Below are 27,576 nucleotides of genomic sequence, written 5' to 3'. Positions count from 1 at the left end.
CGCATTTCAGCGCCGTCTACGCAGGACTACCGTCTGCAGCCTGGCCTTGCGATATCAGAGCTCGACTCATAAATGAGACACGAGATAGATTTACACAGATACTTTCGATGGCAAACGACAGATAGATCAAAATAAGCAAAAACTAAAACTAACCTATTGATTAATGAGAAAAAAATTACAATGCATTGTCCTAGAAATTCTACAACCTGTGCAGTAAAATAGTTGTAGTCTAATTACTGTGAAGCGGTGTAAGACAGTGACACAAATGCGGATACATTAAGTCGCCAAATAGCCATGCTGACTACACTGGACAAGTGTCTATTGGAATAGCAGCAGGCACAGGCAAATAGTAAAGAGTGTCAGCTTTTAACTCACAGCCGCACTTTATCATGAATGAGGATTTGCTCCACACAGTTAAAAAAGACAGTGTTACAAAAGGTTCGCGAGCATGTTTTTTCAGACCATGGTAACCTATGATCAACTGATAGGCGTATTGCGGAATGGTTTTGGTGGGGAACAGGAAGAGTAGCGTGGTGACATATATCAAAGACTGTGTGCCATGAACTCAGAGAGTGAATGCTTTGCACCATAAAATCCCTTCGCAGAGGTTACCAGAGGCGTCGAAGCCATTTTAAATGCTTGTTCTAGACATTTGCTAACGACAGAACTAACACCTGTAAAGAATACGTACGTGCTTACGATCAACAATGTTTCTCACGGTATCCAGTAACGATAGCAATTCCAGATCAAAAGGCCAGTACTGTATCACAAGTATTTATTAACAATTGCATACTGAGGATTGGAGCGCCTGATACCTTAGTTATAGACCAGGGTACGAACTTAGTTTCGGTACCTACAACCAGCTGTGCCGTGTGTTACATACTTGGCAGTTACGAACGAGCCTGTACTACCCACAAACTAAAAGCAGGATGGAGCGTGAGCATAAGACCATTTATAAACTGCTAAGCTTTTACGTGAATACCAGACACGATCACTGGGATACCTATCTTCCATATGTAGTGTGCGTGAACAAATCAAATGTTCATATGGGAACATTCATGTCACTCTTTGAGGTAGTGCACAGGATGAAAACGCCCCCTCATTTTGAATTTTGAGGTCCTAAATTACTAGCGAATTAGAACCAATGAATAATTTTGTGAGAAGAATATGGAAGGTGTGGAGAAACGTGCAAAACCGGGACACAGAGGCCCTCAAACGCCAGAACCAACGAAACAGGGCCACTGACAGGTCGCCGCAGTATCGTAGAGAGCAGTGTGTGTTAGGTACTGGCCCTATATACCAAAGAGAAAGACAAATAAGTTCTTGACCAAATACCACGAGCCGTATCAGGTCGTGGATATGCCTCAACTGTTAACGGAAAGGTACAGTTTCCTACCAAAAGGTACAACGTCTATCCTGCACGTCAGTCTGGTTAAACAGTTTAAGAGTGCTTTGGATGCTTTGACCGACCCGGTACGATTAAGGGTAGCTGGTGGAAAGGAGGATCCTCAGCATTTAGACAACTTAAAGCACAAGTGATGACTATGGTGTGAGGTCACTGTTGTTATATTATTTGAAATATTATGTTGGAGTTCGATTTATTTTTGATATTTGTGTTATAACTAATATTTGCATTGTGTTGTGATCAGGTGGATTCGTTGTTTTGATGTAACTGCCACATGTGTTTTTTATTATTGTTGGGTCATTGTCAGGTTTTTGTTACTGGTGTTCTTGTTGCTATTTGTGGTTAGTTACGCGTTTTTGAAGGAGGACAGGGGTGACAGATGGTACCTTTCCTCAGGCGGCGTCTTTGTTATGACACCCTGGATCATGGGAATGGTCCTGAGATTGCCGTACATCATCGGGAGTGAAGCAGAATGATTAGCTGTCGTTCAAACGTTTGTTTGAGGTATGTTTTCTCTAGGGAATCGGATGTCTTCCTTATGAGACATCAGTGGACATTGAAATCAACAGCTCAGCGAAATGAAAATCGAAGACTGGAAGATTTTTTTTTGGATTGATATAGAGAGGTATAGGGAAGTGACTATTTTAGGGAGGTGCTAAAGGAGTATCATAGTCGCAGTTTAACTACGGTGAAATAAGAACACACTTATCACAACTAGTATAGATTTTCCACAACCTGTTGTTTGTAGCATGAGAACTTGGTTAAATGCTGGAGATAAATTAATAAAAACGTTGTCGGGGATAACAAATTAGGAGAAGTACCGAAATTAAATGATGCACTTGGTCATTTTCAGAAAGTGGTGATTTCTATGAAGAGTGCCGTTGGCATTCATCTTGGCAAAGGTTTCTGTCTTAGATGCACACTCACTTGTATGACAGTCATTACACTAACGCGAAATTCACTGCATTGGCCAGAAGGGCCATTAAGTGTATTACAGTTTCAGAATTTAGAGTACCTTAATGCCACCCTCAACCCTGAACTTAAACATTCATTAGACAGATTTATCCAATCACAGCAGGGAAAAATTTCAGTGGAGCCAATGTTACATCATGTCCAAACCATTCAAGAAAATCGTCAACACATGATTACATAGATGATTTTCATCTACCAATGTGTTGTCTCTTTATTCGGCATTTGCATATTTTATTTATGCAATGGTTGGCTCTGAGCACTATGGGACTCAACTGCTGAGGTCATTAGTCCCCTAGAACTTAGAACTAGTTAAACCTAACTAACCTAAGGACATCACAAACATCCATGCCCGAGGCAGGATTCGAACCTGCGGCCGTAGCGGTCTTGCGGTTCCAGACTGCAGCGCCTTTAACCGCACGGCCACTTCGGCCGGCATTTATGCAATAATCGCAGAAGGGTGCAGCCTACAGATCAACCGAGACACCAGTTGCCAAACGAGTGTTTAGCAGGCAATGGTCGTGGGAACGATTGATGGGAGTAGAGGTTCTGTATAAGGTAGTATAAACATTACATTCAGGATTGTATTGTAGTAAGCTCCTGGAGAACACACTTTGAGAGTAAGCTCATGCTGGAAGTGGATAAGGAAGGACCCATGTGGGACACCTCAGGGCTGAAAGGCTCGGTCCTGGAAGATTCTGGACGTATCTTTCGAGGGGAGGTGTGTTGCATCCCAAAAAAGTTAGATGCGCGAGTTGCGAATATCTTAAACGTGTTATTCCCACACGCGGCTAGGCAGTAGATACAAGCCTGCCCGAAGTGCTAATAGAGTAAGCCGTTGGACTGTACTTTTGACATTACGACATAAGATTCCGGCCGGACAGGGTTGCTACAGTAGGGACGTGCGAGCCACGTAGAACTTCAATCCCGCATCACAGCATGACCAAGAGTGAGGTGATGTTTTATAACTTGCGCACTACCGAGATACTCATGCGTTTCAAATTTAACTGGGTGTAGGAAGCCGTGCTCGGGGCACAGCGAGCTAGTAAAAGCTGAAAGTCAAGTAACATGAAATAAACATACTCGTCCCCCTATAATAGTACTAAGTCGGACGCGTAGTTGTATGTTTATAAGTAATCGAGCCTAGGAACTCAAAGCATGAAGTAATGCCTCCATTCTGTCTGCTTATTAAACTGGAGAGAATGATGGCATTTGTGTTTCAGAGAAACCACGACCCAGCCTTGGTGACGGAAATCTGCTGGAAACCTGGCAACGAGGCACACCATGTCTGTGGCGTGATAGCTGCGGGATTTGCGGGAAGTTTCGATGATTTGGGGAGCTTGGGCCCGGCCAGTCTCCACCCGCTGAGGAACTTCGGCCAACGGACTACCAGATGTCTGCAGTCAGGTGAGAGAGATGCATGCGCACTCGCGGTCTCCTAGAAACCTAGACGTCTTTCGCCACCGCCCTGGTCTACATCTGGGAGGTGAGTATGGCGTCGCTGGTCGTCATCAGGACATCTACCATCAGCTGCCACACCCAAGCGCACGAGTGGGGACAACGAGTAGGGGGGGGGGCTGCTTAGCCGGAACACATCGGTTGGCCTGGACAGCCAGCGCTCATCCTTGTCGCTGGCGGCCCACGGGCTTCGCGGCTGCAGCCACGGCGGCCCAGGATAACAGGTGTCACTGGGCGTGATAGGCGCTACAGCACATTCCGAGGTCGGCTGAGTTTTCATGCCGAAAGTGCGGCCCTGAAGCTAGACGGAGTGCTGTGTAAGGCTGCTCCAACAGACCTCTGTCAGTGCTATACCTGTTTCACTGCGAGATCAGGTGTGAATCTGGCTGCTCCCTCACAATTCCTCTCACCCATCCTGATACATAGCGACGCTGAATAGGCCGGGTCATTACAATACAGAGATCATTGTTTTCATTGAATTTGTTGTGCTGATGAGGAGATTTTTCTTTTAACTTTTTGACGTATGTTGCAGTATACAGGATAATGTTTTTTTGTTTTTGACATCTTTATTCTTGTGACACATAACAATTCTTATTACTAATTCGTGTACACAATTGTCTGAGATCTACGTTTCATGATGTTTTTGCTTATTCATTAGAACAGGATCTGCTATATTGATTTGAGTTGTGGTTTTCCTACCTGCTTCATAGGAGCCAATAGTGCAGATCCAATTAGAGGGAATCATATCTGGAGTACATATGGTACTCTACAACAAACGATTTCATTATAGTTAGAAAAGTGACATGAGTTTGCTTAGTAAGTTAGTGTTTGGAAAGTAAAGTTTTCTTCAAACTACCACCTCTACACTCACCTGTGTCTGAACAGAGGATATAGAGCAATTCATACTACTATTAGCATGTACCTGGACTTTGAAAAATTAATGTCGTGAGTGGGCATGAGATGGACTGTGCACGTAGGCTGTAAGCTAGGATTCCTTGTGCTTCTGTGATCATCAACGTAGGTTTTCCAATGAATAATTAATGTTTGTGGAGCGATAATTTAGCTGTTAGTACATCATTCCTACCAAGGTTGAATGTTTATACTGTCGAGTTTAATTTGTTACAATTTATGAATCTAGTAATATTTGTGATATTGTGGAAAATGATTCTATAGCTCCTGTTAGTGAGCAATAGAGAAGTAATTCAGTTTCAAAACACAATTAAAAAATGAATAATATGCAAATGTTCCAAACATTATGGGAGAAGTTGGCGTCTGTTGTGAAGGGGCTTAATGAAAAGTTAGCCCCAAAACCTTTTGAGTGAAATTACAGACTAGTACCAATTAGTTTATTAAAAGCTTTCTGGCTGTTCCCAGTGAACAACGAGGTAGTGCTATTCCATTACAAAGGCGAATTCACAGTTTAGGGCAGAAGTTTGAATTCACTCGAAAAGACATTTCGAGGATATTCAGTGCACTTACCACTCGGTTAAGGTAAGAGCTGCTTTCTGAATTTGGTGAGAGGCTCTCTGCTGTGAAAAAAAGAATGACAGAGTTGTTTTTGTAGAAGAGAGTCCAGTAGTCTTGCAGTGATGTGCAAGTGAACAGAACAAGCTGTTACACGAAAATTTACAGATTTCAAAGAATCGGTGCAAAAAAAAAAGACTGGTTTGACAGAATGTTTGATTGCTCTACCCAGTTAAGAATGATTAGATCAAAAAAATTATTTCCCTTCATGCTACATTATTATAAGCTGTAGAAACAAATTTTATAGAATGAAATGTTATTGCAGAATCAATGTACGAGAATTAGAAAGAGGTACAGAAGACAAATAAAAAGGTGGCTCCTTACACTATTGTTGAACAATTAGCTCATAATGCTGATCAGAGTTCAAGTGGTACTGTACCTTCTTGTGTAAATGATTCCAAAAAAGTTAGTTCTTTATTCATATTCAGGGGTTTTAATAGTCATTGACCACATTTAGTGAAATGCGTTTTATATTAATGGCATGATCCAGTAGTAATCACTGCAAAATTACTGTTCATATTGCACATACAAATGATTTATTCTATATTAGCCAGTTGTATAGAATTGTAATCGTAATCCTAAAACACAATTTCTACGCTGCTACTCTCGAAACGTTCTTTTGATCTGTAGAATGTATTGTTTATTAACCAGTTATACAACTTACTTCTAAAATTGTTGAAAGATGTATTGATTGGAGAGTGTGGCAGTTTATTAAAAAAGATTCATCATCGTCATTATTTTGGTCATAGTGAACAAAGGAGTGCGTTGTTCCCTTGGACTAATCTTACAATTATTCGTAGCACCTATTTGTGAATCAGCACAACGTCACTAATATGACGTGAGTGACCACATAACAACTGCCCATACGTGTGTGAAGCTGAAAAAGTCCAAATTAAATTTTTCACTAGATCAGATAATTTCCGTATGGGGTGAGACAACCTTGATATCTTTCTAAGGCATGATTAATGTGAGGTTGCCTCTTTAGTTTGGAATCAATATATGTTTTCCAAGCAATTGTACAGACGTTTGGAGTTTCAGAGAAGATCAAATGGAGAGTAATAGGAGAAGCAAGAATTAGCCCTATACATGAATGAGAGAGTTTCTAAAGTTGAGAAAAGTTCGGCGTTATTCTTATAGCAGAGGTCATGGGCCAAATAATAGTGATTTAGACTCTGTTCATGAAGATGAATGAGATGCTGTAGCTCGCTATGGAGGGAGGAGAATTCATCATAACCATGGTCATTATAATCACGATGCTGGAAACTGCGAAATGAGGCATGGTTTTCAGTAAAACCATTTCTTGACTGTACGGAAATTTGAAGTTTTTAGAATTTCATGAAATCCTCATACTTGGCTAGAGCAGTTTGATTTTTGATTTCCACATGGCCAGAGGTTCACAGAACTGAGTTTGTATGTGGCTGTTTGGTGGGTGACCTTAGAACGTGAACACTGACATTGACTAGAAACTTTGAGCCATATGTTGAGTTTTATCAGATATTCCTATTAGCAGCCGGCCGGAGTGGCCGAGCGGTTCTAGGCGCTACAGTCTGAAACCGCGCGACCGCTACGATCGCAAGTTCGAATCCTGCCTCGGCATGGGTATGTGATGTCCTTAGGTTAGTTAGGTTTAAGTAAGTCTAAGTTCTAAGGGACTGATGACCTCAGAAGTTAAGTCCCATAGTGCTCAGAGCCATTTGAACCATTTCCTATTAGCAGATTGATCTGAGGCAGCGCAAGACGGAATCTTTGGCATTTGTATTGATGAAAAATTATAATAATTCTCATTTCATAAATCTTGCTTCATTCTTTGAATGCATTGTGTTGAAATCATATATTTTTTTACAGAACTTACAGTCCTACTGAACTGCATTATAATTGACTTATAAAATGTACTCCCAAGCCGAGCGAGATTTATTTTTCCTGGTCAGTTGAAAAGGTAGTTAGTGAGTTTTGAGATTTTGGTCCAAGAATTAGAGTATCAGAAAACTGAGGAGAATGGTTGTGGTAGATGCAATAGTAAGTTATGTTTTCCTAACCTGAGGCAACAGAGGAACTGGAATAATGGTCACCGGCAATGTGATACATATTGTGATAGATACAAGAACGAAAAGTGGAGTCATCAGAGAAATCACGTGATTTCAGTAAAATAAACAATTTTAGGAGTGGTAGAAGTGACTGGATTAGAATACTGTTTCGTCATATCAAGGTGGTAAAAGGAATGGTAGTCCCTGATATTGAAAAGATGGAAATTAAAGTTCCTATTTTGTAGAGGTACGCTCAACTTATCCACAGACAAATGTGCAAGTGGATAGCCCAGAGCCGCACAGCCACATAATTGACAGTTGATGTGTGCACCTGATTTGAGTGCTGAAAGCAGGATGAACAATAGCTATGAGAAACTGAGTATATTTACGTTTGTAGGCTGTTAAGAGATAGTCAAGAAAAGCTCAATTCTCTGAAGTGCCCAGAGTGTCAAATATGTGTGAATGAAATTATTTTACTTGAGTTCTGGGTGTGGGAAGCCACTCGTCTGTGTTGAGTGAGCCAGCGTGTCACAGATATGAAGGTGTAGCATTCTGAACTATTCTTTCTTTACAGTGGACTCAAGTGAAAGGGATGATTACCAGAAAAGGTGTAGAGTTGACGAGACAAGTGAGTATTGATTTTCTTTGTCGAAGTTATAGCTTCTTCAGAATTTTGTAACTGAATGGAATTTTTCTAGTGATACAATTTTAGGGCCGGATTTTTTGGTTGAGATACCAAGCAGTGATGGCCTTGGCTCGTGGTGCAGTGAGATTTATGTACAATGATGCTATGTTAAAGCTGAGTTTTGATGATTTTGCATTTATGGTGCACAGTGGAAGTGTTTAAACTCATAAAAGTGCTTCTGGAGCCACTCTGTAGCAATTCTGGAGTGTGGGGTATCAAATTGTCCTGCTGGAATTGCCCAAGTCCGTTGGAATGCACAATGGGCATGAACGGATTCAGGTTATCAGACAGGATGCTTAGGCACATGTCATCTGTCAGAGTCGTATCTAGCTGGATCAAGGTTTCCATATTAATCAAACTGCACACATCCCACACCGTTACAGAGCTTCCACCAGCTTCAACAGTCCTCTGCTGACATGCAGGGCCATAGATTCATGAGGTTGTCTCCATACTTGTACACGTCTATGCGCTCTATACAATTTGAAACGAGACTCATCCGACCAGGCAACATGTTTCCAGTGATCAACAGTCCAATGGGTTGTTGACGGGCCTAGCCAAAGCATAAAGCTTTGTGTCCTGCAGTCATCAATGGTACAAGAGTGAGCCTTCGCCTCCTAAAGCCCATATCGATGATGTTTTGTTGAAAGGTTCACACGCTGACACTTTTAAAAACATATCTTAGTTTTTAAGGAATTATTCTACCAAATTCCATATAAGTGTGGTGCGAGAAAAGTAATGACGGAGACAGCACTGCGTGCGATCTGGCTGTGCTGTATACTGGTGTGATGATCCCTTTCAGACAGTCTGAGTATTCAGCTCTTTACAACAACCATGTGATTTTATAGGCCCCCATCAGTGAAGATGGGTTTTTGTTGTGTGTTTACAGTAATGGAACAGCGGAAATTAGAACGACGTTATTCAGTCACGTTTTTTGTAAACGTGGGTAATCAGTGAGTGTGACGTTTGAAAAGTGGAAACAGGACTATGGGAGCACAAAGTTTTCGCTTTCACAAATCATTTTTGGAAGGCTGAGAACATGGTGTAGATGAATCTCGCTCAAGGAATCCTTCAAACTAAAAAACAGGTGAAAATGTCGAAGGTGTGCATGGTCTTGTGAGATCAGACTGACGTTTAACAATAAGGATAATGGGTGACCTGTCAATCTTGAACACTTTCACCTTAAATCAAATTTTGACTGAAGATTTGCACATGTGGAATTTTCGTGCTCAGATCGTGCTGAGAAACCTCATAATTGAGCAGAACAACATTCGAAGAAACATTTATGCTGGTCTTCTTGAGAAGACTGCCTTTAACTGCGAATGTTTCAGAAGTGTGAGTACAGGCGATGAATCCAGGATTTTTGAGTATGATTCTAAGACAAAGGGGCATAGTTAAGAGTGGCATACTGAGAAACCTCCTCCACGAAAAGAGGCTCGAATGAGCAAGTCAAAGATCAAAACAATCCTTATTTACTTTTTTGACTGTAGGAATAACATGCATAATGAATTTGTTCCTTCAGGAAAAACTGTCAACCTTGTGTTTTACAAGGATGCCCTTCAAACGCCCAGGAAGAGAGTAAATCGAGTGAGACCGACTGGACACGCAGACAAGTGGATGCTGAATTATGAAAGCGTCCCATTTTACTCAGCGACTTCCATCACCGATCTTTCCACCACAAAAGGCATTCCTGTTGTCTCACAGGCACCCTATTCACCTGATCTGAGTGCTTGTCACGCTTTTTCTGTTCGCGAAACAAAATATTTCTTAAAAGTACGTCGTTTTGGGACCCTGGAAACATTCGAAAGAATGCAACTGACATATTAAAGGCCCTACCACTTAAAGCCTTTCGGCGCAGCTGCCAAACCTGGGAAGAACGATTCTACCGACGTAAAGTTGCCCAAAGAAGCTGCTGTGTAGAGACCAATACTGTTGTTCGAAAAAAACTTTGGTAGATAAAAAGTCAGTAACATTACTTTTCTCATACACATAGTATGTTTTAAATTTTTCATTTAATCTCAACCGAAAAAATGAAGTCTCAGTATTAGATGTCACTTCCTACAATGATTTTCTTTTTCAGTAATTCCAATTTGAAGGCGATAGTTAAACATCAGTATCTCTTTAAAAAGTATATTGAGAGAAAAAGTCAGAAACAATGACAGAAGTAGGCTTTTCTATACTTTTTGTGTTCAAAATCCTTCAGTATTGAAACTGTGTCGTACTTGCAAAGACTGTGCTAAAAGGAATTTTCAATTTCTGGAGCCTGATCGCATTTCAGTTGCCCTTTAAAAAGCATGTTGTTAATATCGTTCAACAACAATTAACCAATTTTTTTTAAAAAATTTTCAGGGTGTGTGCAATGTCGCCCCTCCCCCCCCCCCCCCCCCCTTCCTCGTGGTAATGCATATGATGTTAAATGTCTTGGCTTTACGGGGGTTAAGCGGTCTTTTAACGTAAACTTTAATCTCTACATTCTGATATTGTACCTTTTAACAGTTCTGTATGTAGCAGTTAAATAAAACCTTTTGCAATATTTATCTTCTAATACTTGTTTGTTTTGCAATATTGTAAAAGTCACTTTATTGTTATTGATGAACTAAAAAATTGGTACTCATCAATTTGGTTTATGTAATGTCAAGCATGGAGTGTTCACCATGTGTTACCATTAATCAAACTTAGCTTCAGTATTATCATGTTTGTGGTTGTTGTGGTCTTCTGTCCTGAGACTGGTTTGATGCAGCTCTCCATGCTACTCTCTCCTGTGTAAGCTTCTTCATCTTGCAGTACCTACTACAGCCTTCATCCTTCTGAATCTTCTTAGTGTACTCATTTCTTGGTCTCCCTCTACGATTTTTACCCTCCACGCTGCCCTCCAGTACTAAATTGGTGATCCCTTGATGCCTCAGAACATGTCCTACCAACCGATCCCTTCTTCTGGTGAAGTTGTGCCACAAATTTCTCTTCTCTCCAATTCTATCCAATACCTCCTCATTAGTTATGTGATCTACCCATCTGATCTTCAGCATCCTTCTGTAGCACCACATTTCGAAAGCTTCTATTCTCTTCCTGTCCAAACTATTTATCGTCCATGTTTCACTTCCATACATGGCTACACTCCATACAAATACTTTCAGAAACGACTTCCTGACACTTAAATCTATACTCGATGTTAACAAATTTCGCTTCTTCAGAAATGCTTTCCTTCCCATTGCCAGTCTACATTTTATATCCTCTCTACTTCGACCAACATCAGTTATTTTGCTCCCCAAATAGCATAACTCCTTTACCACTTTAAGTGTCTCATTTCCTAACATAATTCCCTCAGCATCACCCGACTTAATTCGACTACATTCCAGTATCCTTGTTTTGCTTTTGTTAATGTTCATCTTATACCCTCCTTTCAAGACGCTGCCATTCCGTTCAACTCCTCTTCCAAGTCCTTTGCTGTTTCTGACAGAATTACAATGTCATCGGCGAACCACAAAGTTTTTATTTCTTCTCCAGGGATTTTAATACCTACCCCGAATTTTTCTTTTGTTTCCTTTACTGCTTGCTCAATATACAGATTGAATAGCATCGGGGAGAGGCTACAACCCTGTCTCACTCCCTTCCCAACCCCTGCTTCCCTTTCATGTCCCTCGACTCTTATAACTGCCATCTGATATCTGTACAAATTGTAAATAGCCTTTCGCTCCCTGTATTTTACCCCTGCCACCTTCAGAATTTGAAAGAGAGTGTTCCAGTCAACATTGTCAAAAGCTTTCTCTAAGTCTACAAATGCTAGAAATGTAGGTTTGCCTTTCCTTAATCTTTCTTCGAAGATAGGTCGTAGGGACAGCATTGCCTCACGTGTTCCAACATTTCTACGGAATCCAAACTGATCTTCCCCGACGTCGGCTTCTACCAGTTTTTCCATTCGTCTGTAAAGAATTCGCGTTAGTGTTTTGCAGGTGTGACTTATTAAACTGATAGTCAACACCTGCTTTCTTTGGGATTGGGATTATTATATTCTTCTTGAAGTCTGAGGGTATTTCGCTTGTCTCACATACATCTTGATCACCAGATGGTAGAGTTTTGTAAGGAGTGGCTCTCCCAAGGCTGTCAGTAGATCTAATGTAATGTTGTCTACTCTGGGGGCTTGTTTCGACTCAGGTCTTTCAGTGCTCTGTCAAACTCTTCACGCAGTATGGTATCTCCCATTTCATCTTCATCTACATGGTCTTCTGTTCCATGATATTGTCCTCAAGAACATCGCCCCTGTATAGACGCTCTATATACTCCTTCCACCTTTCTGCTTTCCCTTCTTTGCTTAGAACTGGGTTTCCATCTGAGCTCTTGATATTCATGCAAGTGGTTCTCTTTTCTCCAAAGGTCAGTATTATCATACAAACTTAATATCCATTGCTAGGTCGCTTCCTTTCGTTATGTGAATATATAGGATTTCTTTTGGTTTGCATCAGTTTATAACATCCTGAAGTGAATCTTTTCAGAACACATTACAGAACTGCCCCACTTTCTTAGGAGATGTTGATGAAAGTTGTACGTTAAACAGTGCTTTTATTTCTTCAGTTTTTTCTTCTTTAGACAGATAAATAAATATAGCATGCATTTCAAAAAAATATTTTATAGTTGGTATCGATAGGTCACGAAGCTTTTGAGCAATATATTTGCGAAACACTGGTGTAGATTAGTGACTCACCTACAGCTACAGAGAGTCACGTGTTATGTAGGTCACTCGTATCATTTAGCCAATTCAGTTTAAATTCGTACTTGTGTCCTGAACGTGGTGGTCATGAGGTCTGGAACTGATCAGAAGATGATGTTGCAGTTGGGGATTTGGTGAGACCGCTACAGTTGTTTTCAGGGCATAGTATAACACAATTCATTAGATATTTACATATTTATATGTTTATATATTTAAATTGCTATCATTTTGTGTCTTGCAGTGATGATTAAACGCTGGCACGGTCTAGCATTCAGTGAAATGATATTGCAGAGCCTCAGAGATCGCTTATTTTTCACGTGTTGCAACATGACTATAGGGAAGTTTTTAAATCGTTCTGTCTAATGTCTTATTCACTCCATTTCATCATTCTCTCATGCATTTCACGTTAGTTAATGCACTGCTGGAATGTGTGTACAGGGACCTTATCCTTTTATGATTCCCAGAAATTCGGTACAGGTTCATGCGTAGTGTAGAGCCAATGCGATTTATATCTATTGTTTGATTATTGTAACCCTTAGAGGATGTACTTACCACTGAAGTATTTATTTACATTGCGTAAGGGAATATGTGTTACACTTCTGTACGCTCCTGGTATCTAGTGGCAGTCCGCTGCGCCAGCTGCAGTTTTAGTTTGTTGTGAAATACAGCCTTCAGGACTGTGAGAAGTCTGTATGCCAACAAAAAACGGTGTATTAATGGTTATTGGCAAGTATGGTTTTACCATTAGTGTTGCGTCCTAAAGGAGCTAGGGAAGTATACTTCTCGCAAAATTAATGTCATTTGTGGTCCTAGGGAAGCATACATATATAAACTTAGGGGTATCCTAAAACTTTTGTGAATACGTTTTACCACCTCTGTCTATGCCTGACATTTTGTGGTAGTACATTGCACAAGGTGTACGGAAACTGCTACAAAAATCAGTTTTTGTTTGTCGTGGGATTACTACGGTTTTCATAACATATTGCTTCCCTCCTGCAAGAAACGTTATTGCGACCTACATCAGCTAGTACCTTTATTCACTGATAATGTTTGAAGGGTTGTTTTCTCATTGTGGTAAGAGAACATTAATATGGGTGACAAATATTTTCAAAATAAAGTGAAAGAAAATATAATATAAAAATAGAAAACACTGTGTATTTTTTTTGTTTACGTGTGTTGGCAACACATAATAACACTCAAAAGGGAAGTGGGAAATCCATTTACCACCAATTTGAATACCCCACAAAGATGGCGTGGTGATTTATGTACCACCTTATTTTTTGGTCGTATATCACAGAAATAAAATTATTAAAAAATAAATACAGTCAGCTGATGACATTTCTAATATCCTAGCAAAAAATTATCTTGGCTGAGTTGCTACAAAAAATGCACTCGCGAAAGAATTAACACAGAGTATCAGTTAAATTTTATTGCTACTTATTTAAGCTCCCTTCAATCATTTATTTAATTTTCTTCGAGCATTTGTTATCTGACGCTATCTGCGGTACACATATTGCCAATATCCCCCTTAGTGAATTTAGTGATCATCAGTGATGCACATAATAAATTAATTCAGTTAAATACTTGGACTTTGTTACCGTAATTTTTACCATAACGTGTGCATTACCGTGGGCAATCCAATATGCTGAAGATGTGATGCTTGCGGTCGATACAAGGAAGGCTCTTGAAACACTTAGCAAGATGTACACATTTCTATATCTAGGTTTTCGACTATGGTTAAGAGAATGAGCGAGCAGGAGCCATAGTGATCTGGATCGATTCAGACACATCACTGGTATTCTTAGAGAGAACAAGATGCCCATCCGCATAAAATCTAAGGAATACCGCACAATGGTGAAGACAGTTTCATTATGTGGTACTGAGCGTTGGTGCATACCCAGGAGTTCTGAACTTTCACAATATATTATGGAAATTCGGATGTTGAGAAGACCATTAGCCATTTTCCTGCTGGACCACAGTAACAACTAACTGGAGTGGCTCCAATCAACGAAAAGGTCCAAAAATGGAAAGTTCGGTGTTACGGACACATCACATACCACCTTCTTTAATCCTCAGCTTAGTCCCTCAGCTTAGTCCATCGTCTCACTGTTGAAGGCCACAGAAAACGCAGAATACCTTAACTGCATTGGATAGGTACTATAAACGCATATCTAAGATCAAGAAACCTAAATCCACAGGTAACGTTAGAATGTAAGAAAAGGTGTACATTGACCAAAAAAGCAGACCACGCTCCAATGGGTCTATACTAAGAAGGAGAAGAAGAAGAAGAAGAAGAAGAAGACGATAATGATGAAAAAAGAGCACAACAAGAGGGTTCCGGTATTAACGAGAACGTCAGGGGCCTGAACTAACGAAATCACAAAAACAGGTTGTTATCTGCCAACACTAGAAGCGCTAAATTAGATGAGTATTTTAGGGAAGTCCTTGAAAGACTAAGTAATTGGTGCACAGATAACAGTTAAACGAAATCACCACACAAAACAGTTTTTATGTAAGCCCTCTAAATTTCGGACATGCAGCCACGCAAATGAAATTTCTTCCGCCGATATTTCGGGTGCGTATCGTCCAGCCGTCCTCAGAGCGTGCGGTAAGACTGACGACAAGGTGCCTAGTGCGACCTTATATGATCCACCGCGGCGGTGTTACGTATGCGAATCAAAGACACTGGTCAGGGGAAATAAGATACGTTCACACAAGCGCCGCCCGTGGCGAGGCACTACAGATATTCCACTCGCTTATCGATGTATGTTCGGCGGCCGTGAAAGCATGACGACTTCTCTGCAGTTTAATTACCCCAAGAGCAGGGTTCCATGCTTTGTCCAAATTGAAAGCAATATCTTTGTTTATGAAATTGTTAGCTAATCCAGTCCGAGTAAAGCTGCAATCTTCGTGAGAGGCCGGAAGATAACGTTAACACTGGGTTTCTCCAGAATATGGCCTATCTTGGAGGAGAGAGCACACACATAGGTCAAAACCGTACTTTATCTAAAGGAATTACTATCTTCTTTCCCATCACACACCTGAATTCTAGGTTTTGCATTGAATGCTCTACGAATTTATTGCGGAGAAAATCCATTCTCTTTAAAAAGGTTCTTGAGGCATGTGAGCTCTTCTTGCAAATTATCTTTATCGAATATACTGTACGCCCTATGCACTAAGGTCTTGAGGACACCTGTGGTCTGTGAAGGCCGATGGCATCTACTGGCGTGTAGATATCGATTTGTATGTTTTTGTTTACGATATACGGCATGACCTAATGTGCCATCAACTTTAGGGCGAACGACAACATCCAAATAGGGGAGGCAGCCATCTTTTTCTTTTTCCATAGTAAATTTAATACTAGCATGGATAGAATTAAAACACTCAAGAAATCGATGTAATTAATCCGTCCCGTGCGGTCACACTAGAAATGTGTCGCCCTCGTACCTTCAGGAGACCGGTGGTTTAAAACTTGCTGAGTCCAGTGCCTTGTCCTCGAAATCTTCCATGAATAAATCAGCCACCAGACGGGACAGGAAGTTTCCCATAGAAACTCCATCAATCTGATAGTAAAATTCATCGTAAAACTGAAAATAAGATGACTACAGCACATGATCAAACAAGGCCGTGATGTTCTTATCAAAATGTTGGCCAATAAGAGATAAAGAGTCCTTTAAGGGTATCTTGATATATAATGATACCACGTCAAAACAAACGAACACATCCGTACTATTTAGCATGACACTGCTAAGTCTCTGAATTTAACCCATAGCATGAAATCCATAGAATTAAATCCGTAGCATTACAAATGTGGTGTCTACGTTTTCCTACCAATGGTTTTAATAAGGATGCTAAATATCCGGCAGAAAAATACGTTGGTGAACCAATGCTGCTCGTTGTATGCCTCTTATTTCATTTTGTTGGTAGGATCTTCGTTAATCTTCCGGTATGCACCAGAACTAAGTAGACCACTAATATTTTACTTGTGGACTTCCTGAACCAAAAGGATGGTGGCCTTACCTTTATCAGCACGTGGCACGACTGTGTCAGTATCCTCACGCAGCCTGTATACCGCAAATATCTCTTCCCTGAAAACATTACTTCTTTGTGGACTGTTTCGTAATTGTCCGGCAGCTTTCACGTCTGATTTCTGCAGCTGAATCCTCCGATAGCGGAGGACAGCTTCTTCAACGGCACTGACGAAAGACGATATCAACAAGAAGAAGGGGCATCCTTGGAATAGGAAGACAGTTAAAATCGAGGGACCCCACAATCAGAATAAATGACCAACCCGTGTAAAGAAAAGTACCTAGGTTTAAACATGGAAGAAAAGCTTAATATTCATGCAGAGTTCCAGAACCTGTACAGAAAATTGGAATAGAAATCAACATAAACATCGTTTTCTCCATTTTTATTTCTCATGAAAAAAAAGCATTGCATATTGTACCACTATACAGCGAGACCTTTCGAGGTGGTGGTCTGGACTTCTGTAAACACCGGTACCTCTATTACCCGGTAGCACATCGTCTTTCATTCATGCGTGCCTGTATTCGTTGTGTCATAATATCCACAAGTTCATCAAAGCACTGTTGGTTCAGATTGTCACACTCCTCAACGGCGATTTGGCGTAGATCCGTCTGAGTGGTTGTGGGTCACGTCTTCCATAAACAGCACTTTTCAGTCTACCTCAGGCATGTTCGGTACGGCTCATGTCTGGAGAACATGCTGGCCACACTAGTCAAGCGATGTCGTTATCCCGAAGGATGTCATTCACAAGATGTGCACGATGGAGGCGCGAATTGTTGTCCATGAAGACAAATGCCTCGCCAAAATGCTGCCGATATGGTTGCACTGTCAGTCGTGAGATGGGATTCACGAATCGTACAGCCGTTACGGCGCCTTTCGTGCGTCGGCCCACATAATACCACCACAGAACAGCAGGAAACCTCCACGGTGCTGCACTCGCTGTACAGTGTGTCTAAGGCATTCAGCCTGACCACATTTGTCTCCAAACATGTCTCCGACGATTGTCAGGTTGAAGGCATTAGCGACACTGATAGGTGAAGATAACGTGATGCCAATCCTAAGCGGTCCATTCGGCATGTTGTTGGGCCCATCTGTACCGCACTGCATGGTGTCGTGGTTGCAAAGATGAACCTCGCGATTGACATCGGGAGTGTAATTGCGCTTCATGCAGCCTACTGCGCACAGTTTGAGTCGTAACACGACGTCCTGTGGCTGCATGAAAAGCATTATTTAACATGGTGACGTTGTTGTCAGGGTTTCTCCGAGACATAATCCGTACATAGCGGTCATCGACTGTTGTAGTAGCCATTGGGTGGTCTGAGTGAGGCATATCATCGACAACTCCTGTCTCTCCATATCTCCTCCATGTCCGAACAACATCGTTTTGTTTCAGTCCGAGACTCCTGGATACTTCCCTTTTTGAGAGCCTTTCCTGGTTCAAAGTAACAATGCGGACGCGATCAAACCACGGTATTGACCGTCTAGGCATGGTTGAACTACAGACCACGAGCCGTGTACCTCCTTCCTGATGAAATGACTGAAACTGATCGGCTCGCGGACCCCCTCCGTCTAATAGGCGCTGCTCATGCGTGGTTGTTACATCTTTGGGCGGGTTTAATGACATCTCTGAACAGTCAAAGGGACTGTGTCTGTGATACAGAGTCCACAGTCAACGTCTGTCTTCAGGGGTTCTGAGAACCGGGGTGATGCAAAACTTATTTGATAAGGGTATAGCATACGACATTCTCAATCCTAAGGGCCCGGCTTCGATTCCCGGATGGATCGGAGATTTTCTTGGCTCAGGGACTGGGGGTTCTGTTGTCCTAATCATCGTCATTTCATCCCCATCGACGCGCAAGTCGCCGAAGTGGCGTCAAATAGAAAGACTTCCACCAGGCGAACGGTTTACCCGATGGGAAGCCCTAGTTACACGACATTTATTTATATGACATGCAAGCCTAAATGGCCTAGAGACAGCAAAGAAAAGGCGACACATAATGACGACGAGTTGCACAATGGCAGAACATTCACCTACAGCAACCTTTCACAAGGAGAGAGGAGACGAGCCTCGAGGAGGAACTTGTAGGATTGCGTAAGACCCTGACTGGCGCCTCCCAATATATACAACATAGGTGGCAGTAGCAGGGTCCCTGTAAAACCTGACCAGTGCCTCAGTCCGCCAAAGTCAACTATCTTGACAAGTGAGAAAATCGAGTTTGGTTCTGTCACCGGACAGATGTCTTTGATGTCTCAAAGCAGCATAGTACAATAGGCCAGTAGCATGTGTCTCTGGATTCCAGACGAATATACGTTGTGTATCCATGTGGCAAATTGCCAAATGGTAGCCGCCAACCGTGGCCGAGCGGTTCTAGGCGCTTCAGTCCGGAACCGCGCTACTGCTATGGTCGCAAGTTCGAAACCTGCCTCGGGCATGGATATGTGTGATGTCCTTAGGTTAGTTAGGTTTAGTTGTTCTAAGTATAGGGGACTGATGACCTCAGATGGTTCAAATGGCTCTGAGCACTATGGGACTCAACTGCTGAGGTCATTAGTCCCCTAGAACTTAGAACTAGTTAAACCTAACTAACCTAAGGACATCACAAACAGCCATGCCCGAGGCAGGATTCGAATCTGCGGCCGTAGCGGTCTTGCGGTTCCAGACTGCAGCGCCTTTAACCGCACTGCCACTTTGGCCGGCTGACCTCAGATGTTAAGTCCCATAGTGCTTAAAGCCATTAGAACCATGTTTGAAGCCAAAGTTTACAACACAGACTTGGTTTCCAAACTTACTATTTACTGACTTACATATTTCATACATACTTTCAATTAACATTTTATGCAGATATTTAATGTAAATTTTTCCCACTTAAACACTACAGTGATTAGTTACACTAACACATTTGAAATTATGTTAAAATATTACGTGCTATGTTCATGTCAATTCATGTGCAACTTCTGGTGTACTGTTGCATTTAGATAAAAGACTAAAAGAAAATAGCAAATAAATAAATAAAAACAAATAAATAAAAGTCATGTTTGTACTGAATGGAGATGAGAGGGTGGTATTCAGCGTTGGCACAGACCCTACTCCTTCCGCATACCACCAAGATGGCAGTTGTGGTTAACGTACACAATCTCCAGAGGATGGTGACCACAGCGCCATACGCTCTCAGTTCATACTACTACATAATGTTTCACTATCTAAACCTTAAATCGTGTCTGTGTACATTTTCTTTACTATAGAGGATATTTCGCATTCGGGACCTAGTATTTACTACCGCATACGCATTTTGAAACTGTTTTCAAACGCAACTTCACACCCTGCTTGTGTTCTAAGGAATCTTCTCCATCGACTTTGGACTGTTGTCACTGGGAACTACAGTGGCACCTTACACCATTACATCCTTTTCTTAGTCTCTTGACGCCCAAACCATTCGAACGTTATACCAATTATTTTCAAGATCTAAGAGAAGCATCGCCAAACCACAACGAACCACAGACGCACTAAGTGCGTCGGCCAACAAATCTAAAAAAATGTCATGGTAAATGTGTGATGCAAGCATATTTCGTCGAACTAGAAATTAGGTGTTACCGAAACTTCAAAAGAAGTCGATGTTTCAAATTTGTGCATATTCATAAGTATCCCTCACTATCACTACACAGCTCATTATAAAATGATCTACCGTAACAGTAAGGTAAGCCAAAATTACATTTTGCAGTCAGCGAAAAATATAACTATAGCGATAGTGGACTACGTACTATTAAGAAAAACTTATTACCCCAGTTCTTCTCACATATGGTTGCAGCTGTTCTCGTTTATAATAGCTTATATCACCTCATCAGCTTCATATCGAGGCTTTTCAAAGAGAGATGATTAATAAATTTTACTTAAGAGGAAAATAATAATTCTGAGAATGAACATTCCAGTAACTTATTATGTATAGATAGTAAGATACTAGTGTACAGTCAGAAGCGTTCGTCACTCTTTTCCTTGGGTACCAGGGGAATTTGTCAACAATGAAATATCCTACGTCATGAGTCGGGCAGTTGCATAGCAACATTGCGATTGCGGAATCGTGTTGCGTAAACACATTGTCTGTGCTTGCGTGATTTTCGTAGTGCTATTCTTTGTGCTCTAGAGCGTCTTCTTGGTGAGAAAAGCTCATTAACTGAATATCTGAACTGCTTTTCGAGAACAGTCTTCCGACAGAAGAACTTCCGAAGCCAGCGTTGGATTGACGCAGTACGGAACCGTAAGTGAACATCGACATCTTCTCTCCGTCATCTCTTATTCACACTAATATCCGTTGCTGTTAATGTCACTCTAAACTACTGCTAATGAGCGTTTTAGCACACACATGAAATCACTTTCAGTTGATTTTATTCAGATGTTTAATCGAAATAGGTTACTTCAAGCAAAAATGTATTCCAGTAATCAGTAAGATACATTAAATTTGTCAGGAAAATTGTCCTATTCAGTTCTCTGTAGCAGGGTGGTGGTGGGTGTGTGGATGGCACACACGTTAAGGAATTCAGTTAGCTGGTATTTGATCAAACTCTTCCCTCTTTGTTAGTCTGCAAAGCGATTCCCTCTCTCTCTACTCTACTATGTCACCAGAAGCTACACTAAAAACCGCCACTTTTGACCACGGTTTTATTTGGTCGCTTTCTGGCTCTCTCTCTCTCTCAAACACTTAGAGACATTTCGTCTCAGAATGAGAGCGAGACATTTATTTAGCTAAAATTGGCCTTGCCGCCAAAAGGCATATACCTAGTTTCGAATATGTCAGCAGTGAACAGCATTAAAAATTTGACTTCATTTTTCATTTACACAGTGCATGCTGATCTAGCGTGTCGCACAGGTTACGATAAAGTGGACGAGGATGTTTTCTCTTTTAAAGGGTCTACGGCGTATCTTCACTATCTACCCTGTTTGGTACAATAATACATTCTCAGCGTAGGTAGCTCTTACAAAGCGTTGTGAAGTTGGTAACTGAGTAGTGATCGACGCTAAGTGAAAGCGACCAAACATGGGTTAGACGTCGGCAGTTGACCGCCTACGAAAACGAAAAGAGAAGCGAAACAAATTGCAAACTTCACAGTGCAACATGGGGTCTGGACAAGGTAAAATGAAATCCACCAGCTACTAAGAAAAATAACTTTCTGTGTCTGTTCGCTCACATCACGTTTTGTTCGAGTATAGTCCATGCACAAAAAGGGTGTTTCTGCTATAGATATTTTGATAATTTTCAAGGAATCAGGGTTTTCGTGAAATCTTTTATGTTTGCAGGAAACTCTGGAAAATATTGTATGGATAATTTGTTTCAGAATGTGTTTCAGGACTGGCTTCGGTGAGCTCGATGTGTCTTCTTTTAAGTTTTATTACACGGAAATGGTGCAGATACGTAAGGGAATTTATTTATCTGTTGTGTGGCAGCGGAAATGAGTTACATTTCATTGCTTCTTACCTCATAGTAGGTATTTTTGGGTTCTGAATGCTGTTAATTATATTATTTGCTTACTACTGTATAGCTAATATATCTAATTACGTCTTCGCAGATTTTTAGGTTTTCTGACGTTCTGTTCAGAAGTATTCTCTATTTACTCATTATGTCTGGCTTCTGGATGCAGGAATAGTATTCGAAATTTTCATTAATATGGATAAAATATTTGCTTGGCGTTATTAATAAATTTATCCCACACTGTCCCTGGTTTCCGAATATTTGGTATACGTAACTGACCTATGAATTGTGTGCAAAGTCTCACGTCTCTAACAATTTCGTATCATCACACAATATTTCACGTTCTAAACATTCAAACATGTGTGAACATGTTCTTAGGCGAGGATCTTAATGCTCTTAGACGACGTAATATTTACTGCCGCACATGCATTTCGATTTTGTTTCGAAACGCAGCTGCACTTTCTGCACGTCTGTCACTGTATTAGATGTGTCGTCTTTCAGAATTATAGTTGGCTCTTGAAATCATCGCATCTTATTTCTTAGTTTCTTTCGACGCTCGCCCTATTCGGACTCCATCTTAACTTTATTCAGGCTTTAAGAAAGGATCATCGGCACATCGGAACGAACTACAGATGCACTCAGGGCGACGGCATATAAATGTCAAAATTTCGTGTTAAGTGTCTGATGCAAACTTATTTCGCCCAACTCCTTTCCCAATGTTATTTACATATGGAAGGAAGTGAATTTTCGTATCTGTTCGCATTCATAATATTTGCCACTATCATTTGACTGTACATTAAAAAAATGTTTTCAGGGACCTCTGTAGCCAAAGAGACACACTGTAATAATCGCAGAAATATGTATATAACATGTGTTGGTCAACTGCATGTTTTTATAGCAATATTATTACACAGTTCTCCAGGCACCAGGGCGTAGCTGATCTGAGAAGTAGCGGCTTCTACCAGCGTATTAGCTCCATTTTGGGATATTATCAGTAGATGCTATTATTTTGTCTCGCTTAATACGCAAAAAAGAATTTGAGGGTAGAAGTTTGAAGCCGATACTAACGTGGTCAGCAAGATAAGTGGCAAATTTCATAGTTTTTAGCACATGCATTTCTGAATTGTAGTTGATCTGTGAATTTGTGGGCTTGGCAGATCAGTCACGTATTATATGTGTGGTTAGTAATCTGTCTGGATACAGTCGGAAGTAATCGTCGCTATCTGACTTGGGTTCCAGAGGAATTTGTCAACAATGAAATGTCGCACAACATTAGGTGGACAGTTGCGTAGCAACATTGCGATTGCAAAGCGTGTTGCGTAAACACATTATCTGTGCTTACGTGATTTTCGTAGTGCTGTTCTTTGTGCTCTAGAGCTTCTTCTTACTGAGACAAGTTCATTAATTGAATATCTGAAGAGCTTGTCGGGAAGAGTCTTCCGGTAGAAGAACTTACAAAGCCAGCGTTGGGTTGACGCAATACGGAACCGTAAGTGATCAGTCAACATCTTCTCTCGATCATCTCTTATCCACACTAACATCCTTTGCTGTTGATGTCACTGTAATCTACTGCTGCTGAACGCTGTAGCTCACGCATCACATCGCTTTTATTTGGCTTCATTTTGGATGTTTAATCACACCAGCTGTATTTTAACGAGAAAGACAAAAGAAATCCTTTCCAATGCAACTTGAGAGATTCAATCTACGAGAGTACTTTCACTAAATCGTGGGCATGATTTCGGTAACTGATGCAGTCTGCTGAGTTCTTTACATTCTATAAACTACGGAAGTTTTTATTTTCAATTTAGAGATGATTTACCGGCTATACGCCGACTTTATTCGGCGTCGTATTAGCGTAGTGTATCATGTTATGTCTTACATCTTGTCTTTATTGCCAGTCGTGGTGGCTGAGCGGTTCTAGGCGCTTCAATCCGGAACCGCGCGACTGCTACGGTCGCAGGTTCGAATACTGCCTTGGGCATGGATGTGTGTGATATCCTTAGGTTAGTTAGGTTTAAGTAGTTCTAAGTTCTAGGGGACTGATGACCTCAGATGTTAAGTCCCATAGTGCTCAGAGCCATTTGAACTATTTGTCTTTATTATCAAGGTTCTGTATATTGTTCATAGCCAAGCCAACGAAGAACAAACAGGTCGAATCAAGAAAAAAATTGTTATACTGATAATATTTGCTTAGTAGTAGGGACTGACATGAATATTATACTAATGGTCCAGAAAGGCGGAGTGCTTTGAGAAAAAATGCATTCCAGTGTTCAGTTAAGCTACATTAAATTTCCTAAGAAAACTGTCCTGTTCAATTCTCTGGAGATCAAATATTCTTAGCGTTGTAGTGGTTGGAAAAATCGTATATTATTGAAAATAATATTTTGCGTTATAAAATTAATGTTTATTGCTAAACGAAGTGGATAAAGGAACTTATTAAATGGATGTCCCACGTCTAAGTGCAAGATAACATTGTTAAGGGATAAATTATGTTCTGTTACTGTAACAGGGTGGAGGAGTGTGGGCGGATGGTACACACGTCAGGGAACGGAGGCCGCTGGCATGTGGTCTAAATCTTCCCTCTTCGTTAGTCTGCAAACTGAAGCGCGGCCAGCCGATTCCCCGTTCTCTCTCTACCCTATGTCACGAGTCATTACACTAAAAGCCGCCACTTTTGACGATGGTTATATTAGGTCGCTTTCTGGCTGTCTATCTGTATCTCTCTCTCTCAAACACATTTCGTAGCAGGATAAAAACTTCATCCTATTCTTACACTTTTTCCCATTGACGCTAATGCAGTTAAGCATTTATTCAACTAATAAGGGCCTTGTCGCCAAAAGGCATATATCTGGGTATGAATATGTCAGCAATACACAGCTTTAAGACTTTTTTCTTCATTTTACATTTACATACTCCTTGCAAGTGTAGCATGTCGCTCAAGTTCCGATAAAGAGTCGAGGATGTGATCTCCTTTAAAGGGTCTGTCTGTGTATCTAGATTATTTGCCCTCTTTTGCCTCTTTTGTGTACAAATACAGCTGCAGTGTAGCGAGCTCTTAGGGTGCGTCGTGAAGTTGGTAACTGAGTGGTGAATGAAGCGAAACGAAGACGACCAAACATAGGTCGGATGTCGGTAGCCAAGTGGTAACGAGCAACGGAAACAAAAACGAAAAACACTGCAACCTTCACAATGCAACGCAAGAGCAAGAGAGGATAAAATATTTATAGCAGCTACCAAATCACTTGCAAGTAAAATAATGTTCATTGTCTGTTCGCGCACATCACGTTTTGTTTCAGTAGAAATCGTGCAGAAAAACCGCGTTTCTGTTATAGAAGTGTTGCCCATTTTCAATAAACCAGGATTTACCTGATATCTTTCATGTTTGCTGTAAAATGTGGAACATTTTATATGGCTAATTTGTTTCAGAGTGTTTTTAGGACGTGCTTTGTTGACCTCATTGTGTGTTCCTTAGGGTTTTACTGCAAGAAAATGGTGCGGATATGTAAGAGAATTACTTAAGGTGTCCACGACTTATATCTTGTGTTGCAGCGGAAAGGAGTTATGGTTTACTGCTTCTTACCACTAAATACGTATTTTTTTATTCTGGATGCTGATAAATACATTTTATATGGGTACTGTTGTATGGATAATATCTTGTCATTTCGCGTCCACAAATTTTTAATTTTTCTGACATTATGTTCAAAAGTATGCACCATTTATTGGTTCAGTCTTCGATATTTCCGTTAATTTGTATCGAATATCTCCCTCGTGTTATTAATAACTCTGTACCCATTTTCAGCATATTTCATGTACGTAACTGACCTACGAACTGAGTGCACTTTTTCATGTCTGTAACAGTTTCGGACCGTCACATAATGTTTCGACTTCTAAGTGTTCAAACATGTGTGTACATGTTCTTTAGTAAGCGTCGTAATTCTCTTACGGGCCCAGTATTTACTACAGTATGCGCATTTTGATTCTGTTTCGAAATACAGCTTCACCTTCTGCATGCATTCTTCCATAATTATTTCACCGTCGTATTGAATGCGTCTTCCTTGCAAACAACGGTGGATCTTTGACACCATCGCTTTGGCTTTTTTCTTTCTTTCGACGCTTACTCCATTCCGTCCTAATTTTATTCCAGATCTAAAAAGACGATTCATATATTCTAACGACCCACAGACCCACTCAGTGCGTCGGTTCATAAATCTCTAAAATTCTTGGGAAATGTCTGATGCAAAAGTATTTCGTACAACTATAAGTTCAGTGCTACTGAAACTTCACAAGAGGTGACTGTCTCGTATCTGTTCATATTCAAAAGTAGTTACCACTCTCATTTAACCACATATTAAAAAAATTATCGAAGGTATTGGTCTGTCAAAAATGTATGTTGTAGTCGTGTAGTTCGGCGTTTTGCGTCGAAAGCAAACTTATTACACAATTCTGTAGGCATCTGCGGGTACTGTGTGTGGCTGCACTCAATTATAGAGACTTCTATCAGCACATTAGCTTCGATTTGGTACATTTTCAAATATATATTATTCTTTTATCTTGCTTAGTAGGCAAATAATGAATGTGATTGGGAAATGTTTAATTCGATACTAACGTAATCATTGATGAAAGTTACAGAGACAGATCAGCCACGTATTACCTATGGCTAGTAAAGCGCTGCCGTACAGTCAGGAGCTATCTTTCTTCTTTAGTTTGGGTCCCATACGATTTTGTCAACAATGAAATATCGCACGACGTGAGGCGGCAGTTGAGAAGAAACATTGCGATTGCGAATCGTGTTGCGTAAACATATTGTCTGTGCTTGTGTGATTTTCTAAGTGCTATTTATCGTGCTGTAATACTTCTTCTTAGTGAGAAAAGACCATTAACTGAATATTTGAAGTGCTTGTTGAGAACCGTCATCAGATAGAAAAACATAGAAAGCGTTGGTTGGGACGCTATACGAAACCCTAAGAGAGGCTCCAACATCTTGTCTCCGTCATCTCTTATTCACACTAACATCAGTTGCTGTTGACGTCGAGTGTAAACTACTGCTGCTGATCGTTGTGGCCTCATATTTGAAATCGCTCGTATCCAGTTTCATTTAGATGTTTAGTCGACCAGATTCGTTTTACCGAAGGAAACGATCCCTTCCAGCAATCAGATTTGATGTTGATTCATCGAGAAGATTTTTACAGTATTGTCCGATATGGTTTCGGTAACTGATGTACCCTGCTGAATTTTTTGCGTTCTGTTTTTGTTTCCATTTTCAAGCGAATTTACTGGCTACCCGGCGACGTTGACCTAGGACATATTAGAATACTGTATCA

Source organism: Schistocerca serialis, chromosome 8 (assembly GCF_023864345.2).
Source record: "Schistocerca serialis cubense isolate TAMUIC-IGC-003099 chromosome 8, iqSchSeri2.2, whole genome shotgun sequence".
Taxonomy (NCBI): domain Eukaryota; kingdom Metazoa; phylum Arthropoda; class Insecta; order Orthoptera; family Acrididae; genus Schistocerca; species Schistocerca serialis.
The sequence above is the reverse complement of the archived record's forward strand: the minus strand, read 5'-3'. Positions refer to the sequence as shown.